This window comes from Sorex fumeus, unplaced genomic scaffold (assembly GCF_029834395.1).
Source record: "Sorex fumeus unplaced genomic scaffold, SorFum_2.1 ptg000018l, whole genome shotgun sequence".
NCBI classification, from domain to species: Eukaryota; Metazoa; Chordata; class Mammalia; order Eulipotyphla; family Soricidae; genus Sorex; species Sorex fumeus.
Window position 1 is genome coordinate 31,327,217 of NW_026606075.1, and position 20,111 is coordinate 31,347,327.

Here is a 20,111-nt window from a genome sequence, read left to right on the forward strand (position 1 = left end):
TCCTTGGAGAGTCAAATCTTTTTAAAGTAGAAACACTTCCCAGAAGATCATCAGCCCGAGCTCATTCCTCTGCTTGTTGCATCATCATGCCAGACAGCTTAAAATAAATAATCTATTTAAAGTGAACCAGTTACTAAACTCACCTCCCAACCTGTTCTACACTAGTTTTGGGAAATGGACTAGGACTCTTTCAATGGTAACCTGACCATGCTGTTTCCCAATGACATCATCTTTTGGCAAAGACTTAAGGGAGATGACAGTTGTCTAAATTAATGACAATCCTTTCTAAGCAGTAGTTATGAGCTTTGATGTCTAGTGTCAGATTCAGCTCGCAACTCACCTACTCTTTTCATTTTAGAAGCATGAGCATGATTTAGCTTCTTGAGAATACCTCAGTTTCCTTGTTTGTAAGAGGAAGGAAATAATGCTCAAAAGATTTGGGGGGAAGACAAATGAGATAAATGTATAAAATAGATAATGTATATGAAAACTAGTTTTCATCCTAGTTTCTTATGAGAGTTTCCAAAACCATTGGGGACACTGAATTGTTTAATATTCTGCGGGCAGCAATAATACAACTCTACTCTATGGGGAACATATGCTCTACTTCATTTACTTAATTTTTTTCACCAATTTCCCTACTTCCTTTATTCTTGGGGGTGGGGGGAGCAGAGATATCATAGCATGGGCAGGCGATGTATTTAGTTTTTCCTCTGGGAACTGCATCAAAGTTTGAAAAAAAAGCATAGTATTTTGGGTCGTTTTCTAAATAATAATTTTAAAACCTTTCCTATATAATTTCAAGAAGGATTTTAGGATTTCTTTCTAGCTTTGGTCTGCTAAACACAAACTGCTATAGAGAATGGATCACTTTCTCTGTCTTTTATTTTTTGCATGTACAAATCTCATTACTTCTGGTCCTACCCACTATGACCTCAGTCACCCTGTGTCAGGATTGACTGCATTAAGCAATAAGGAGGCCAAGATCTTTCTGGTCAGAGCTTGGCAATCTGAATGAAAGAAGGTGCCAACATTGTTGCCAAATAGGTGGCTCATACTTTTCATCTTTGTCTTTGCGTATGGCAGTCATGTGGTCTCAGTGGCACTCAATTGTGCAATAGATGCCACAGGCACTATGCCAGAGCAGAGGCCTTAGATGAGGTTAGGTCTTCCCAGTGGGTTTCGGCCTGGGTTGGGCTAGTATACACATATTCAGTCTAAACACTTGGTTGGGTAGACAAAACTAGAAAGAAAGACTGAAAATCACCCTATTAATGGTAAGATGGGTTGGGTGAATTAACAGAGGGAATTTAGGCTGGTTCTGAACAAAAAGGAAGCGTGTGATCATCAAGCCAGACTCTAATAAGGGACACTGGAAGCCAAGTAAGGACACATGTGAGGACAAGAAGTAAGATCATTCCAGATGTTTCCCAGGGGTCATATAGTGTTGATGGAGGCTTGCTTATCACCAAGTGGGGTTTACATTTCTGTGGTACAGTTAGTCTTTAACTTTTCTCTAAGATCCACTTCTTGATGAGCCAGGGAACAGTGAAAGGAAGATTTTGCTTCCTCTGGGACAACAATGAAATTCTCTTTGGATCAGAAGCACTAGACCTATCTAGGTAAGCAGTACAATTTCCTTGGCTGAAATCTGAGACAAATCTGTTCATTCACTGAGCCTGGAAAAGGGACCCTGTCAAAGGTCTCTAACCAGGGTTTACCATGAGAAAAAATAAATGCTTTAAGAAACATAATTCATGTGAAATATCTAAGATGAGCTTTAGGGGGTATATATGTGGGAGTCTGGCTGTAGGCATGGCAGGTCTTCAGGGTTCTGGAGCAGCTGTTCGAGTTTTGTTTGGACTGGAGCTGCCCCCCTTCCACGAGTGCCCCAGAGGTCTCAGCTGGGAACGGGTGTCTGAGAAATTTTTGCAGCTAGGTGATCTCTTTCAAGATTTATTTGAATCTCTGGCACTAGGCCAGTAGATGAGCTTACATGGGCTAGATTTACTCTCAAAGAAACATATCTATGCTTAGTGTATTGAACACTAAACATTTATATCCAAGCTAACCCAGAAAATATTTTAAAAGTATTATTGAAAGTAAGTGGGTATTATTATCAGAGGTTATCAGCAATAATAAAAATGCATTGAGATATTTTATCAGTGCCAGACCTAGAGTTTTCTTGACTCACTAGGTTTCTCAGCCTGGTTTATGCCTGAGAAAACCCTAAGGAGTCATATAAAGTCGGGGAATGGGATGAGAGGAGGTGAGTGATGAGGTAACCAATTCATGAGATCTCCTTCTTGTTGATAGGGAATGTGTCACTTGAAGCCTCCTCTATTTCCCATCATTCTGTCTATAACTCCTAGGATTGTTCTGAATGCCTTAGGCATTTCTGAAAAGGTAAAGATCCCTGGTCAAGGCAGCAAGTGAGATACTTCCTTGTAGGAAAAAAGAGATCAAAAGCTTTGATGACCTCTTTGGTAGTGATGTCCACACACAGCATACAATGAGGATAGTGAGATTGCTGAAATGAGGGGTGGGGTAACTTTTTTCTGCCAACGGCCATTTGGACAAGTATAGCGTCATTCACAAGCCATACAATACGGGCAGATGGGCCACGTGCAACCAACAGGAAGCAAATGTGTTTGTCCCATTGTGTACAGGACCAGACCACAGGATTTTGCAGGCCTTATACAGCCGGACATTCCCCACCCCTGCTCTAAAGTGTCATCTTTGCTGTGTCAAAGCACCATCACTGCCACAAAACTGTGGCCCAGCATTATTCCAACCAGGTGTCTCATCAGAGGAGAGGCAAGTTTCCTGAAAAAACTGCCTTAATTCCCTGTAGCTGCCAGACTACAGCTGGGTTCTCTGATTTGTTTGTTTGTTTGTTGGTTTTCTGGTCATTAATGTTCCTATGTAGGACATATATCACCTAAATTCAAAATGAAAATGTCCTAATCTCTTTATTGCCAAATTTAGGGGGGAATTCATATATAGTATATGTGAAAACAAATAAACAAGTGACTAAGACTAAAATATCCCTAGCTTCTTTGAACTTTGCATATAAATAAGAGAACTTGAAGTTTTTAGCAGAAATGTCTTTGTATCCATCAAAGCAAGATACAGGTGTCACAAGCTCCTAATGCATGCTGGAAAACCTAATTGAGGTAACATGCAATGTGGGTGAGGGGTATTTTCATATACCTCTGGCTCATGTGAAAATGATCTCATAGATAGGGATTATCTCCATCTATCAATCACTTCTTATATTGAATTATCCAAGTGGCTGCTTTATTCATTCACATACTTTCCACAAATTAAAATATCTTAAATCAACAGCCCGGCAAGCTACCGAGAGTATTCGATATGCCAAACACAGTAACAACAAAGTCTCCAATGGAGACGTTACTGGGCCCGCTCGATCAAATACAGCATACCTCTTTAAAAAATTGAACTTGAGCTGTTATGGAAGTTCTTAGATATATAGTTTGACTTGTGTTTCCTGAAATTCTAAATTCTTTGTAACGTTGCATTTAACATGATTCTCTCCATGTTGATTTGTATGGCTGAGCTCCTCACAGGAATAGACTGACCTCCAGCAATTCCTCACACCACCCCCAGTAGGAGTTCGAATAATGACTGAGTGACAAAGTGTCCCATTCAGTTATTATTCAACTATATTAAATTGCTAAAGTTGGTAATTGGAGCATATCTTATTACAAAGGCAAAAGTTCAACATTTTTCCTCAGGCACAATAGGCTTGCAAATTTAAAATCTTCTGGTTTGGTAAGAAATAAGATGTCAGGATGCAAAGCACACTACAAATTTAATAGGCTAAGAAATATTAACCAAACCTGATCAAACCTTACCCTGAATATATTTACCAATTTCAAGCTTTACATAAAGGGGACATAGTCAAAGGTAATATTGAAAACATACAGCATTCCTAAACTCTATTGGGCTCAAACAGTTGAAACAATATTGTCAAAATTATTTATTTGGAACTAGTATTTAGACAGCAAACATTGGTTATTTGAATCATACTCTTTATCCACTTTAATTAGTTGGCACCCATACAGTACTGATTATTAAATATATTTGAAATATAATCAGATTGTCCTAAAACCCATTTTGATCTATAGCTGTGGGTTATTTACTAGAAGTATCATCTGGGGCTCTAGAGAGGCCAGTGAAATAGTACTGGGGCTAAGGCCTTGCATGCTGCCCACTCTGGCTTGATCTTCACTGCATGGTCTTCCAGACCATCTTTGGGTGCAACCTTGAAAATCTGGTACCACAGGGCCTAAAATAACTGTGTCCTTGGGCCCTTACATTGACCCAGCAGTCTGACTGGTCACAAATCACTGGGATGAGCTCCCATGAATCCTGATCATTCCTTGGAAGACTCCAAAAATAAACAAACAACAAACAACTCCAGAGAAGGAACTCTTTTACTAAGACAATGGGTACTTTCTATCTGCCTGGATGTGGTCAACCCTAGTTAGTTTCAAAATCAGGATATGTATATCATGGGAAATCCAGAGGCAAAACTTACAGTTGTATTCCCCAAAAGTGCCTTATCAGAATTTCTCACAGGAGATTGTGATGACTAGCTTTGGGTAGGCCTAGGAGTAGACTCCTTTAATAAGAGTCCCCGCGAGTTTTATAGAATAACACATGTAGGAAATCGTTTTCAACCACGGAAAATATTTCACGATACTTACACTCATTCTTTTATTCACTTATTAGCAGTCAGTACGGCATTTCTCAAAATATGCCTCTTGATCCTCTGCATTGAAATCATCTGGAGTGTTAGATTACAATCTAGGTATGGGCCCTATCCCAAGCCTGTTCTATCAAAATCTCTAGAGGAAGGACTCAGAAATCTGCATTTTTAGATAAGCATTCTCAAGTGATTTACTTGTAATAAAGTTTGAAAAGTCCACCAGTGAGTAACAAGCACTTACCTAAAGATGCACAGGACCAGTGATCAGTGGATGATAGGTATGAGAAAGATGAATTAAGGGTGAGGGCAGAGACGTGATAGTTCTTGCTTTCAGCTGAAAGGCTACTTGATTTGTAGCAGTAAAGGATGCTGCCCTCTAAGTAGATTAGCCTAGTGTTTTGAACTATGGGAAATCCCAGAGATGCCTAGGGCCCTGAGGCTCTAGAGTCTGCAGCTCAGGCCAACTACTGCTGGGCTGGAAGTGGCCGTGCAAAGACTCTAAGATTCCCGGGTCAAGTGGAGGGCCCCTGGTGAGACTGCTCACTTGAATTTCCTGCCAGAGTTTCAGCCCTGTGGGACATAAATATACTTTACTTTTCTCCTTTCTTCTTCCATTTCCTTAGTTTTGTTTATGAAATAGTAATGGAACTTGCCCAGACATTGTTTCATTTTGACACCCTAACAAGGTTTATTTTGAATTCACTTTCTACATTTGAAACCTATGGAGTGCTCATTGTTCCTGTGGACTTTTACTGATGTACAATTGTGTTTGAAATAACTTGTCCAAAGCATATATGGGAAATAATAAGTAAATTTATTTTAAGTAAATTTTGGTTGATAATTCCAATCCTTATTTCTCTGATTACTCATGAGGATGAAAGTTCAGGAAAATGCCTCTGGTTTTTGGACGGTAGAATCATAGTAATAATGAAGTACACGGGAATCTTGTGTGTTTTAACTGCAACATAGTATTGAGGTAAAAAGATCTGTAGGAGCCTCACTTTCCTCCACTGTAAGAGGTGAATAATGAGATGTATTCTAGCTACTTGTGCAGTTGCTGTAAGTCAGCACTGAACTTGATAAACAAGAAAGATTAATACCCAAAAAGATGATTGTTGATTTTAGTAACTTTTTTCCCCTTCACATCTTGTCCTCTTATACCTTCACATATCATTAAACTTTTCTCAACAGTATGGGTCAGCACTAAAGGAACACAAGCATTTGCGTAATGGGTGCTTATAATGGCAATTACCACCATTACAGTGACAATCCATTGGACAGAGACATTCTATTTGCTAAGGTCTAGAAAGGAGGAAGTGTAATCTAAATATGAAAGATCCCAGTGACAAATGAAAGGCACTTGGAGACTATGGTGTATTGTTCTGTTCTTCTGGAAAGCAAAACACTGCCAGGATGAAGACAGAGTCATTCCATGCGGGTGATGAAACTTACTTTATTGACATTATCAATAAGGATGTATTTATGGGAAACAAACATGAAGTATAACTCACACTTACGGGATCTGACAGGTAAGCAAAAGGAAATGGGGCATCTGATCATAAAGACTAAATCTTTGGGCCTGTTTCACATTAGTTTAATGCATCATAAGGTGTGATTGTTAGGTAATTATCTTGTCGCATTGACTTTTAACTTGTTCATTCGTAAAATGGACACAAATCTCCAAAGTGTATATGTGAAAACATAAAATCATGTTTTTCTTTGCATGTAAAAGGTCATAATAATTAATCAATACTAAGTAATGAACTTTACTCCTTCACATGGGTTAAAATACAGAAAAATATTCAATAGGGTTAGCAAATCAGAGTGGCACACAGTCTATGTATAATAGTTTGGCTTGTATAATATGTCTACCTTACTTCTGACTTATTGGGTTTTTATTTTCTCTCAAATGAGGACATATATTTCCACATTGTTATTAGATCAAAAAAAAAGGGAGTGGAAAATACTTCCATCCTCAGGACTACAGATATAAAAGTAGCTTTATTATGCTAAATCACCCCCTCTTTGCTCTTCCTGGAATAAGAATGAAAAAATTTTAGTACATTAAATGCAAGATTATAAAATTATGGCCATGCCCTGCATTCATGCATATGATTACAAGCTGATGAATCACGGCTGATTCCTGTAGAAGTTTTTTGTTACCTGGGGGGGGGGGGGGGATTTCTATATTGATTATAAAAGTTGCCAGTCTAAAAGAAAACAAAAACTTTTCATTTAGGACTAGATTGCAGTCATAGCATATTCAAAGAAAAAAAGAACCTTCAAAAGTACCAGATGAGAGATAAGAAAATCTGAGCAACGAGGTAAATTGTAACAATAAGAAGCTTCATTGAATGTGCCTTGTGTACTTGCTCGAGCGGGCCCAGTAACGTCTCCATTGGAGACTTTGTTGTTACTGTGTCTGGCATATCGAATACTCTCAGTAGCTTGCTGGGCTCTCCGAGAGGGGCGGAGGAATCGAACTCGGGTCGGCCATGTTGGCTGCGTGCAAGGCAAACGCCCTACCCGCTGTGCTATCCCTGTACTTGATATGCACTAAATTATTTTATGCATATTTATTTTAATCCTCAAAAAAATTCTTGGACATAGGTGCTGCTATTAATGCCCTATTCTATGCAGATATGTAAACTAAGGTTTGGAAAATTAATCATTTGCTAAAGTGTCAGATTTTTTTGGTTGTCCTAACATGTTCAGATGCCTATGAAGACCATACTATAAATAGGTGGTTTAAACAAGAAATGATTTCTCACAGTTTTAGAGGCTGGAGTGTCTGAGGTTAGGGTACTAAGCAATTTGACAGAAGGACACCTTCTTCTTGCACCCTTTGTTGGGAGAAAGAGTTTTTATGTGGACACTAATCCTATTCTGGGACCTTAGTTGCCTTGAAATGTATAACCTTAGGACCTAGAATAATATAATACATCAGGTAGGCACTTGGCTTGCACATGGTCAACCTGGGTTTGATCAGTATTCCATATGGACCCCCAAGCCCCATCAGGAGTGATCCCTGAGACAGGAGTAAGCCCTGAGCACCACTGGGTATGATCCAAAAACTAAAAGGAAAAATAATCTGATCTCAAAAATCTTTAGGGATTAACCTTCGACATATGAATTTGAAGGTGAGCAGACACATAAATGTTTAGTCCCTAACACTCGATGAGAACTATTAACTCCAAATCAGCTAACAATTAGCACATATGTGCCAAACCCTGGACATTGCACTGAGAATACTAAAAGAAACCCAAGAAAGATGTAGTTCCATCTTTGTGCTATTTATAGAGTAGTAAAAGAGAGAGAGATAAATCAACTATCACATGAACACATAACTATAACCCAGAAAAGGAGGTTCTAAAGTGAAAGGGAAGTCCTCAAAGCCAAAGGATTTCTAATCTTTGTCTAATCTGAGAAAGCAGGACGACGATGAGTAGAGAAATGTAGGCATAGCAAGAATTAATTAGAGCAGGTGAAGGAATGTAAGAGTGCTTAAAACTTGGGAATTACAAGTGCAACGTTCTTGTGAGCTGGAGTACAAAGAAACAGGGAATTGAAGTGAGTTTGAGAAGTGAGGGGTAGATTAGCTACTATGGGCTGGATTATCCACAGCTTTTCATTATTTGTCCTTCATCATGAGAACAATTATCCTCAGAAATGGTTATCTTTGACCAGCTCTTTAACTATACGGTCAAGCTATTTTATTTATCATAGAGTTCCCAGGGCCTCCAAGAATCCCTGGGTGTTTTCTCTGCCATGTTCCTCTTTCACTCCCAAGAAAAGATGTGCGTGAAGCAATGGAATATTACTCAGCCATAAGAAAATATAGTCATGAAATTTGCCGCTACTTGGAGGGACCTGGAAAGTATCATGTTGAGTGAAGTTAGTCAGAGGGAGAGAGACCAACATAGAATGATCTCTCGCATATGTGGAATATAAAAACACATAATGATGGAATAACAAATGTCCAAAGACAATGGAACAAAGAACAGGAGAATTGGTACTTGGTGAGAAACATGCCACTTGATGGGACTATGGATTGGACAGGGAGGGAGTAATGTCTATGGTGGAGGGCAGCATTTAACAGAAAGGAGATGATACTGAAAAGTAGTAAAGTGTTATACATGAAACCCTATTGGCAATAGTACTGTAAACCTCAGAGGATAAATACATATATATATATGTAGAGCCTGGCAAGCTACCTGTGGAGTATTCAATGTGCCAAAAACAGTAACAACAAGTCTCACAATGGAGACATTACTGGTGCCTGCTCGAGCAAATCAATGAACAACAGGAGGACAGTACTACAGTGCTACAGTGCACCTCTTGTGGAAGCAGACTGGGGGGTGGGAGGCAAACAGAGGTGGGGGGGCATATGTGGACACTGATGAAGGAATCAGTGCTGAAACATTGTATGCCTGAAACCCAACCATGAATAATTGTAATTTCATAGTGACTAAATTAAAAAATATATATTTTAAATGCGTACGAGTGGAAAAATAATAAATTAAGAAAATGCACAACAAAATATATGTGTGTGAGAGAAGAGCTGGGGGTGGGGGGTAGGTAAAGGGCTGAACTGTGATTCAGGACTTAGTGGTACAGCATATGCCTTACATGTGTAATGTTCTGAGTTCAATTCCCCCTATTCCATCCCATATACCAACACACACACACACACACACACACACACACACACACACACACACACAAACACATGACTTTTCCCATATGCATGGTTAGCCTCATTTGATGAGACCACTGAAATTCCTGGACCACTATTTTTTTTTAAAAAAAAAAAAAGAGTTGTCAACTATTTTGTTTCATCGTCTGATAATTTATATATTATTATTATTATTATTATTATTAGTGTTAAAATTTCTGTGCTTTTAATATCTCACCTGACTTTGGAAGGCATTCACCCAATACCACCATCCCCATTGACAGAAGTCATCCTTCACCCCTCACCTGGCTGCTAAAATTCATGCTAGAGCATCTTTCTTTAGATTAAAGCCTTATCTAGTGTGTTAGAAAGAAATGAAAAATCTGAAAACATGTAATACACAAGTTATCAATCATAGAGTCATAATGGAACTGAATTTTAGCTCTTTTCCACCAGGCAAGTTTCAGCAGAGAGAAACGAGAGGGAAAGTACAGAAGGTCACTGAGGTCCTGGTTGAGGTGTGCAAGGGAGCTGGAAGGGGGAGAAGAGGGAATCAAGGGCAAGAGATTTTGTTCTGCAAAGTTGGCAACTTTAAATAATGTCATTCTTCTCTCTTTTCTGTTCCAGAGTGCTATTTATTTATTCTTTGGTAATTATCCATTACAGTGACTACACTTATGCTTTAAAATTTTTGCTGTGGTTTCCTTTAGGCTGTAATTATTTGTAAATTCTTGATTAAAAATAGTAACTTGAAATGCAAACACTGAACCCTGGCTATATAACCACCCGTCCAAATAGACATATTCTCTCCCTCCTTCTTAAGTTATTTTCTATTCAAATACAGTACAACATTTTAAAGGAATAATGTGCCTGAAGGCATCATTTGGCTTAATGTGAGATGCTACTTTGGAAAAAAATTAGCTAAATTTGACAGCAGCATAATTCAAGATGATTGACACTTCATAATGGGCATCCAAGTTGCTTTTGTAAATAGTAGAGCAAATTTGGCTTCAATTGAACATTTACTTATAAGTATTTGTGCTTCTGTTTTCCCAGTAATGTATAAATTACAGGTCACTTCCACATAGTATAGAGAATTAAGACAAATTCTGTCTTTGAGGAGGCAACCAACCTCTACTTGAGTTATTGGATATGGTAACATTAGGATGACTAATGAAAGTACTCAAATGGAGCCATGACAAAATGGCAGCTTTGTGCTAAGTCATGGAGCTGCTGGAATTCTACTGGCACATTGGGCTTATTGCTTAGCTGGGAGGAAACTTGCCATAATGGTTAGAGGGAAATAGTGTTTCTGTTCCAAATAGGTTTCTCTCAGAGGCTTTGAAGTGCTTTGTGAAGTGATATTCCATGCTGAACTGTCTCATACCAGGTGTCAGCCCAGGGGTAACTGCCTTGTTAACTTTCCTTCAAAGCCTGTTCAAGGACTCAGAATCAGGGGAAGCTTCTGATGTTCCGGGATGACTTGCATTGTTATGAATACAAAGGAATTCACTCCTCCCTGAGGAACCAGTGCTAGACAGGAAGATGTAAAATGGGTCACTATGTCAGGTAGCCCAGAAACAGAGAGAAGCTCTTCACAGAACTATGGGGATGGGGGCAGCAGCAACACCAAGATGTTCAGAAAGTATCATGTGAACTCTGCTTGGCAAGTGCACCAGGCATCCGGTGCAAAGTGGGTAAGGATCATGGAGACATACTGTCAGAGTCTGGAAACATGTGACACTGGCACTTCTTCCTTTCTGTCCTTAAAGGGAAATGTTTTCTCACACAGGAAAAATGTCCTTCCTTGACATGGGATGGAGGCCAGCTCTCCTGTAGCTTGTCAAATAGAGAAGAGCAATAGCTAGTGTGTATGGTGAGGAAGGAAGGTGGAGGAGAAATTGAGGATCGTTTTAATAGGCAATTACACTGAGATGGAAAGTTTACTTGGTATATTTTATCAGATTGTGCTAAAACAATTTAAAAATTATTCTGAACTTTCCCCCCACTACACAACAACCTCCTTTTCCCCAAACCAAACCATAGGATTCAACCAGAAACTTTGCTCAGCAGGCCTTTGATGAGGCTTTTCTGAGGATTCAACCTTCCACATCCTCTGCTTGTCATTTTTTTATAAAGCAGTTTTTCCCTGGGAGGGAAGCAGACGCTTGTAAATTACCAACAGCATTTTGGATTTTGAGGTTGTTGCTAGCCCTTGGTCACAGCAGGTGATGTTGGTACTGTGAAACACCAGGTTGTGTGTGTTTGGGGGTTGAGAGAGAACTGAATGATAAGGTGACCATCACAAGAAGCAGATCGGCCCTACAAAACTGACTTTTGCAACACCTTGTTAAGCCAACCCTGGTAGCATGAGCCATAATATTATGCAAGCCAGTTTTGCTTCATTTTTCTCTCCAGGAAAATAAAAAAGAAGTTAAGGTTGGGAAAGAGGTAGAAGTGGGTTCTAAAAGACAACAACATCAGGGCTGAAGTGGTAGCACAGCGGGTAGGGTGTTTGCCTTGCACACGGCCAACCCAGGTTCGATTCCCAGCATCCCATATGGTCTCCTGAGCATTGCCAGGAGTAATTCCTTAGTACAGAGCCAGGAGTTAACCCTTGTTCATCGCTGGGTGTAACCCAAAAGGCAAAGAAAGAAAGAAAGAAAGAAAGAAAGAAAGAAAGAAAGAAAGAAAGAAGGAAGGAAGGAAGGAAGGAAGGAAGGAAAGAAAGAAAGAAAGAAAGAAAGAAAGAAAGAAAGAAAGAAAGAAAGAAAAGAAAGATACATGCAGTAATTTAGTGAAGCATTTCCACGAAGAAGAGAAAGAGCCAGGGGCAGGGTCAATATTGGGAAGGGCTTTATGTCACCCCATGACTCCTCAACACTCCTGCTCCGTGCGCTCTGGGCCCCAGCTTTCGTCTTCTTCTTCTTCCCCCACTTCCCTACCTGGGATCTCATTGGCAACAACAAATTGGACTGCTTTAGTCTACCCTCATGACTGAAGGCATCTCAGTATGGCCTTGGGGTGGTACAACCAAAATTCAACCTGCCATTCCTTGTGTGTTACTCCCTGCAAATGCTTTCTGTAACACACAAGAAACTCAAAGTTGGGATGAAGTCAGATAATTAACATAGCTAGGCAGCTGAGAGAGCAACAGAGTATTTCCAGTCATCTCAGGAAGCAGCTACATCTTGTGACAGTCCCCAGGGTTATGTCCTGGTAATCTGGTGTTTGCATTTTGAGGGGTTGCATGACCCATACCTTGAAGAGAACTCCTGATTGTGGGTACTGTTGTGTTGTTGGGGTAGGGTCAGGCTAGGCACCTAAACAGTGCTCAGGGAACCTTCTCCCCACCCCTTACCACACTTCCAGCCTCTTCATCCTGGTTGTTGGTAACAAACTATTACCAGTTCCTTTTCAAAAATAAGAGTATCCTGAGAAGATATGGTGACCACACAAGACACCAAGATTGGTGGCTTTTAGTTGTCAAGGGAGCCTTTGGTGTCAGCTGCCATCGTGTGATTTAACTAGGAAGATGACTATATGACAACAAGAAAGGTCCAAAGCGGTTTCTCACAAGGAACCTTCCTAAGAACTACTTACCTCAGACTGTGCTGGGGTGCTTGTTAGCAGGCCCGTTCCTGGGCTGGGAACACCACTGCAAGGGCATTGAAGCTTGAACACTTCTGGACTAAAGGTGGCTTTCTCTCTTGAGAGTCAAGGCTCCAAGTAAGTGACAGGTTAGCCTGCCACTCATTTCTGGGCACCTTCCATATAAACTCTCTGCCTAGGAAGAAGACCATAACTTTGCGGGGCATGAACAGGACAGAGTGTTCATCAAGTAGGGCCCCCAAGCACTCTCACCCACACCTGCTATTCCATCGGGAACATTCAAGCTTCATCATGTCCCGTAGGTGATTCCTGGATGAAGCCAATGTCTCCCAACACTTCACCACTATTCTCCGTTCATGAAGACTAGTGACACAGGCTGATTCCCAAGAAAACAGTCACCATAAAGATCTCCCATTAATCCAAGACTTACACCATCACGATCACAATCACGACCATCCTGTTATTTGTCGATTGCCTCGAGCAGGCCCCAGTAACGTCTCCTTTGTCCTAGCCCTGAGATTTTTTTAAAACGTGCCATATTCAAGGCTCTTTCAGAGTTAGGAGAATGAGACCCATCATTGTTACTGGTATTTGGCATATTGGGTACGCCACGGGGAGTTTGCCAGACTCTGCCCTGTGGGCAGGTTACATTCAGTAGCCTGCCAGTTTGTCTAAAGTAGGAATGAGATAATAAGATGTTGTGCAGCTGCAAATGCGGCCACGTGCTTCCAGGAGCTGGGTTTTATAGTCTCTGAGTCTTGGCCGTTGATGGGATTACATGGCACCAGGGGGCCAGTTGGTGGGTGTGACCCCCGCCTACTGGAATTTGGAGGATCTGGGTGGAGGATGCTCAGCCCCGATCTGAGTAGACTTGGAGATCTCAGGCCCAGGACCCACATGCCTTTGTTCCTCTGCTGGTGCCTTCATGTGTGCGGAGAGTGGTCTCAGCATGGTGGTGGCTGGTTCTGGAGGTCTTCGGCTACGCCATCATCATCTTCAACTAGGACTAAAGAAAATCACACCGGGTTTGGGGTGGGGTGGGGGTGGCAGGAACATCGCCTGTGCTGAAATTTGAACTCTAATACAAACATCTGTGTGATGTTAGGCAGAGCAGCTCTGCCTCTCTATGCGTCCCAGTTTTCCATGTAAAAAAGGGATAAGGACAGAATCTGTTGGAGGATCATTGTGAGAAAGTCACGAGACAATGGACACCCTTCTAAATACTGAGTTTGGCTTATGGTAGGTAGTTTGGCTTATGGTGCTGGATGACCAGGGCCACAGATAGTGTAAGAAGTCTTTGTGCTCTCTGTTTGGGTGGCCTTAACTGCAGAAGCATTCCTTCATCTGGCTGGATCAGGCTGTCAGCTGGGTCCTTGGCAGGCTGAGGATCCCCCTCACACAGCCAGGCCCAGGGGTCCCATCATAGGCCTTAAAGCTGAACAAGAAAGCAGTCACCAGTACATATTAGCTATTGTAATTGCAAGGGGTGGAAGGAGGTTGGTGGTGAGACCAACCTTGCATTGAGCTCCTGGCATCTGGCTGGCTTTGCAGATGACAGGGATGGAGGGAGGGGGAGCTGGCACGTCTCAAGAGGCTCCCTGCTGTGCTCAGCAGCAGCTCATCCAGATAATTTCAGGAGAACAAAGGCCAGAGTTGACGCTGACTTTTCCCCTCTTTTTTTTTAAAAAAAGGGTTCGGTGCAGGCTGCACACACTTCCTGTTCCTCTAAGATCTTCCCCTACACAGGCGATAAGCTGTTTTCCCATGTGGTCATCGCGCGGCGCTCGCTGGGTGAGTCACCGCGGCGCCCCGGGTCTCGCAGGTAATCCCCCTTCATCGTGAGGGCGGGGCGTCCCTGCCCAAGTCGCTCAGCCGGGCAGACGTGAGTCACGCCTCGTCCTCCCAGCTGCAACTATTATTGGAATGCACGCAGCGCACGCTCGCTTCCCGGATTTCAGTCCTGTGCTCCTGGCCCCAGGTTCCGCTCGAGGGATCACAGGGTCATGCGCGGAACAGAACTTGGAAGGGCTTTTTCTGTGCGTGCCACTGGCCAGCATCCTTCCACCACCGCGGATAGAGGCTTCTCCATCCGGTGCCTAGCTAGGGACCTGCTTTCGGAGTGATTCCCAAGAAAGGCTCCCAGGGCTTCACTTTAAGTTTAGAGGAGGAGGAGGCCAATAAAAGAACAAGCAAGATTGAGCGCTGCAGAGCAGAGATGGGGCAGGTGAGTGCCCCAAATCTCGCTTCCCGGATTTCAGTCCTGTGTTCCATCCTGGAGAGGCTGGTGATGACAAAAGGACACTGGTCAAGAGTCTTGGTCATGGGGCTGGAGTGATAGCACAGCGGGTAGGGCGTTTGCTTTGCACGCAGCCGACCAGGGTTCGATTCCAAGCATACCATATGGTTCCCTGAGCACCGCCAGGAGTAATTCCTGAGTGCATGAGCAAGGAGTAACTCCTATGCATCGCTGGGTATGACCCAAAGAGAAAAAAAGAGAGTCTTGGTCATTTTGGTGATGTGGAGGTGAAGGAACTGTACCACAGAGTCAACACTATCGAAAGCACGTGGCCCAAACTATAATAAGCAGATTTGAAAAGATTCATAAATATTTGCCATGGGCTGGAGTGATAGAACAGCGGTAGGGTGTTTGCCTTGCACACAGCCGGCCCAGCCGAGCCAGGTTCAATTCCTCCACCCCTCTCGGAAAGCCCAGCAAGCTACCAAGAGTATCTCACCTGCATGGCAAAGCCTGGCAAGCTACCCATGACATATTCAATATGCCAAACACAGTAACAACAAGTCTCATGATGGAGACGTTAGTGGGCCCGCTCGAGAAAATTGATGAACAATGGGAGGACAGTGCTACAGTGCAGTGACAGCACTAACACACACAGAAATTCTACTTCTTGGCATCTGGACTCCCAATACAAAAATATTAATTTGATAGAATATATGCATACCTGCATTCATCACAGCACTTAGTACAATAGCCAAGACATGGAAACAACCCAAATGCCCAACTATTGATAAATGGGCCAAGAAGTGGTTTTTTATGCTCAAAGGGCTACTATGCAGGTTCATAGAACAAAATCATGCAATTTGAGGCCATATGGATGAAACTAGACTATATCATGCTGAGACAAGTCAGTCAGAAGGAAAGGGACAGAATGATCTTTCTCATGGGTGGGACTTGCAACAAAGGGCCAAAGACAACATAATGGGAGAACTATTCCACACAATTGAGTTGGGGCGGGGAAACTGAAGGAAGGGATCTTGGGGTTCTTGGGGGGGGGTACACTGGTGATGGGTGTGGTGTTGGAATTATGCGCATGAGGAGCTATTATTGATTGCACTGTAAACCATAGAATTGCAATAAAAGTTCTTAAAACTATTTTTAAAACATTTGCTAAGGAAGCAGGGTGAGGAAAGGAGAGAACCTTCATTGACAGAGAGACACTGACAGGTGGGGACTTTGTAGTTGGAACACTGAATGCCTGAAACTCTATTATCAACATGTTGAATAAATTGAAAAACCAAAAACCTGGGAAGGCACGCAGGAAGAGAAAGAAGGGGAACTGCTTCATCAAAAAAGAGAATGGACTGCTTTTGATGCAGTCTGAAATACTGAGTTAGGTCTGAGTTTTGAAGATGCATCTCCTCTGTGCTAGGAAGAGAGCTTGTATTAATCAGTGTTCACTACAGGCAGGCATGTACCTGCATGAACCCTAGTTGCTAGACCTTTCCTGTCTGCCTTTTCTGGATGAGCAGTGATGTTACACACCACCTCAAGAGCCTCTCTACTTCTCGATTTGTAACTTATGTAGCTTACGGTAACAAAAGATAGTTTCTTGGCCCCAGATATATATCTGTGAGCAGGAAGAGAGCACCACTGAATTCCTGGATTCTTCTGTGAAATTCTGATGCAGATTTCTTACATGCTTGTTTTCAGTTTCTGCCCCACTGGTGATTACAGGAACTTTCTGGATCTTGGAGCAAGTCAGATGATCTTGTGGACCAAGCATGAGTCTGGAGTTCATGGGGCCTCTTTCCTGGGGCTTCCTGAGAGAGCACAAAAAACACTTCCTTCTCAGATGGGGTCCTGAGAACAGAGTGTCACAAAAAAGGAATATTTGGTAAGAGCATTTCCGATCCCAAGGGACAGAATTAAAGAGAGATATAGCTTCTGCATGGAGGTAGAAAGGGGGATGCAGCTGGGCATCTCCCCTAGGCAATGCCAGGGGAAAGAGATCAAGGGAGTGATGAGAACTCCTCCTCAGTGTGGCAGTCACCCAGAGCATCCAGGACCTCAGTGTCATTTCCTCCCCCCACTGACAATAGAAAAGGAAGGGACTCTGACTCACTTCTGGTAAGACTGTGCTGAGACAGGCCCTTCCACAAATATAGCCCCATCTATCCTATCCTTGTCCTGGCAGTGAGGCTCATCTTGTGTGTCACTCTCACCCCAAACGTGGCCACCTCCAAAAAAGAAACAGAAAACCTGTGTTTTGGACTTCTGCCTGAGTGCAGCTGTTTGAGTTAAAGTGGAGAGGGAAACTCTACACTGTTCCTTTCCATTAGGACTCCAGTGAAGTTTGTGCATGACAGAGTTGGGGCATCCAATTTTCCTTGATTGGGAAAAAATCCTTAGATTTCTGTAGTTAGGACAAGTTGAGGGGGACTGGCATGGTTTGCTTGGAGGATGCAGACCACTAAGTCCACTAAGTGGCTACTCCAGATTTTCTAAAGTGACCTCCCTGAATACCTCCTCCATCAATCCCTTTAAAATACAAGGCTGGGCTGGAAGGGGGAAGCGTGTCCAACGTGGGCGGAGCAGGGCTCGGGCCAGCAATAGTCCAGGAGATGATGGAGGTCGACAAGCGGATGGAGTCCAAGGAGTCCGGCGACGAGGAAGGGAAGAAGCAGAGGGCCTTCTCTTGGCGGAGATCAGTGAACACAGCCTGAAGGACTGAGCGGGGCCCACGGAGGAGGACCCAGAAGGACAGGAGCTGCCAGTGGACATGGAGACCATTGACCTGGACAAAGATGCCGAGGACGTGGACCTGAATCACTACCGCATTGGCAGGATGGAAGGGTTTGAGGTGCTGAAGAAGGTCAAGACGCTCTGCCTCCATCAGAGTCTCATCAAATGCATCGAGAACCTGGAGGAGCTGCAGAGTCTCCACGAGCTGGACCTTTTACGACAACCAGATCCGGAAGATGGAGAACCTGGAGGCGCTGACAGAGCTAGAGATTCTAGATATTTCTTTTAAGCTGCTAAGAAATATTGAAGGGCTTGACAAGTTGACGAGGCTGAAGAACCTCTTTCTGGTCAACAACAAAATCACAAAAATCGAGAACATCAGCAACCTCCAGCAGCTGCAAACGCTGGAGCTGGGCTCCAACCGCATCCGGGCGATTGAAAACATTGATGCACTGACCAACCTGGAGAGCTTGCTTTTGGGGAAAAACAAGATCGCGAAACTCCAGAATCTCGATGCGCTCACCAACCTGACAGTCCTCAGCATGCAGAGCCACCGGCTGACCAAGATCGAGGGCCTCCAGAGCCCGGTGAACCTGCGGGAGCGGTACCTGAGCCACACCGGCATCGAGGTCATCGAGGGCCCAGAGAACAACAAACTCGCGATGCTGGACATCGCGGCAAACAGAATCAAGAAGATCGAGAATATCCGCCACCTGATGGAGCTGCAGGAGTCCTGGATGAAGGACAACCTCCTGGAGAGCTGGAGCGACCTGGACGAGCTGAAGGGGGCCCGAGGCCTGGAGACCATGTACCTGGAGCACAACCCCCTGCAGAAGGACCCCCAGTACCGCCGCAAGGTCGTGCTTGTGCTTCCCACCATGCGGCAGATCTACCCACCTTCATCAAGTTCTGAGTGCACCCTCGCCCGCTCCCTCTCCAGAGAACTTCCCCGCCAGCCCGCCCGCACTCCTGGCTGGCCAGCTGCTCTCAACCTCACAAATCCGCTGCAATAAAGGCACCGAGTGACAAATAAATAAATAAATAAATAAATAAATAAAATACAAAGCTGGAAACTGCGTCTGCCTTGTCAAAGTCCACCTCAAGTCAGAGGTAATCAGGGAATTTAATGGTTTTCTGTGGGTATTTAAAAAACTTGTAAAGTGGGATGGAGAGGTAAGGCATTTGCCTGGCACATGCCCAGCCTGGGTTTGATCTCCAGCATTCTATATGGTCCCCAAATACTTCCAGGAGTCATCCAGACTGTAGAGCCAGGAGTAACCCCTGAGCATTGTCAAGTGTGCCCCCAAACAAAACAAAACAAATTAAGAAAAGTTAAAGAACTATCTGCCTTTTTTTTCCTGTTGAAATGGGTTGATATTTTAGTATATCTTATCTTATGAACCCCAACGTCTAATATTTAGAGTTTCTTTTTTAAAAAAAGACTAGCATCCTAGAAATTTATAAAGTTTTTAAGATATTCTTCAACTTTTGAATATTTGTGGACCTTTCCAGATCCTCAACAAAACAAATATGAGGAGTGGGCACGTGTGGGGGGAGGGGATAGGTGAATGTGTGTGGTTAGGAACCAACCAAAAATCTTGACACAAACTTCAGATTAAACTGTACAGAGTTTTTAATTCATGAAATTAATCTACATGGGGTTACCTCTCAAAACATTGAGAGGAATCAGAACTGAAACTACCTTTTCTTGAAGTGTTGAATTAGAATCAATGAGAACATCAATATATTTTCCAAGTTTGTATTCTATTAGTGCGAGTTCCTCTAGTTTCTCCATTTCACATTAAACATGAAATAGTTCCATTGCTCAGGAGTAAGCATTTCAGCATTTCCGTACCTGCTAAAAACACAGTCAAAGCAAAGGAGTATATGCTAAGATGTGGCTACAGTGCAAGGTGGGGTGGGGTGGGGGTGGGTGTGTTTCACTCTACGTAACCCACAAATGCTTGAAGCTTTATATAAAAAACTCCAACAGAAAACTGGTCCTTGGGCTGGATGATCGCCCTGCATGCCTTTGAGGCTGCAGGTTTGCAATTACGTTTTTCTGGACAAATCCTGGAAACAAAAGCAGCCTTTTAGCACAGCAGGGC

At 42.9% G+C, this 20,111-nt stretch overlaps 1 pseudogene; it reads left to right on the forward strand.

Moving 5' to 3' along the window:
• The first annotated feature begins 15,237 nt into the window (after positions 1–15,237).
• Positions 15,238–19,016, forward strand: LOC130021663 (protein phosphatase 1 regulatory subunit 7-like; annotated as a pseudogene).
• The last annotated feature ends 1,095 nt before the right edge of the window (positions 19,017–20,111 follow it).